Source organism: Telmatherina bonti, assembly GCF_933228915.1.
Source record: "Telmatherina bonti genome assembly, chromosome: 2".
Taxonomy (NCBI): Eukaryota; Metazoa; Chordata; class Actinopteri; order Atheriniformes; family Telmatherinidae; genus Telmatherina; species Telmatherina bonti.
In genome coordinates this window covers 39,100,588-39,101,703 of record NC_136620.1, presented here as the reverse complement: position 1 = coordinate 39,101,703, position 1,116 = coordinate 39,100,588, and positions in this window count along the sequence as shown.

The window sequence follows — 1,116 nt, the reverse complement described above, 5'->3', positions numbered from 1 at the left end:
AAGAGCCCGCAAAAATGTGCACGTGCACCTGACACAAGTAGAGCAAACAGTCCTGCGAGGCGCCTCTGATTTCCACACAGCCGTCAGGTTTCACCACCAGATCTCCCTCATTCCCTTCACAAAGAGCAAAGCTCTGCGCGGATTCTGACACTGTGGAGAGACAGCAAACCACACGAGGTCCCAGAAGCGACGCAGCCACTGCTGGAGTCCATGCCGGAGAAGTTTGCAGCCCAGCCGGTTCCTGCGCCGGAGAGCGCGCGAGGAGAAGGTGGCATCATCTGGGAAGATCTGGACACATCTCGTTCCGGGTCTGGGCACGCGCAGAGGAGGCTCAGGGAAAAGGAAAGACACTTTGTCACGTACACAGGGGGGCTTTTTTTTTTTTTTTTTTAAGCCCCCACTTTGATTGATTCACCCACCGCAACGTTGTTACTAAAAATAGAAGCGCTGCTGCCTCGCGCCGCTGAGTGCGTGCATGCGCACACATCTGATGGCTTCAAATGTGCAGGAGAATTTCTCATCATGTCCTCGTCTCCAATGGAGCCGCACTCATGCTGCACGTGAAGTGCTGAAGGCTCCTGCAGAGAAAGTTTTACACACACACACACACACACACACACGCACACACACACACACACACACACACACACGCTTCAGAGGAAGTTCCAAGCAGTCGCAGGTTAACATGAGAGCTGTCTGCAGCTTGCATGTTGCTTCACCTGCTCCGTGCACTGCAGGGCTGAACCCAGAGGAACACACACACTTACACACCCATTGTGTCTCTGTGCTGTTTATCACAACTCCCAGTGCAGTAAAACCAGTTTGCAGCTGCATTATTCTACTTTTCCACCTCTCAGCAGCCATTCTTCTCCTGCTGGAGAGCAAACATGGAGAAGAGTTTCTCATCATGATGCTACTGTATCTTCTCTCTGGGGTCTTTTCTGCGTTTTGCACTGAGGTCTATTTTGAGGTAAGGCCATCCCTCTCTGCCACCCACACCACTCACCACTTGTTACATTATTCAACAGAGAGGGTAGGCAGACACACACACACCAGGCACTAAGATAGAAAGCTGGCCAAAGGCTCCGTTTTCTGCCCACACTGTGTTCTCACGCC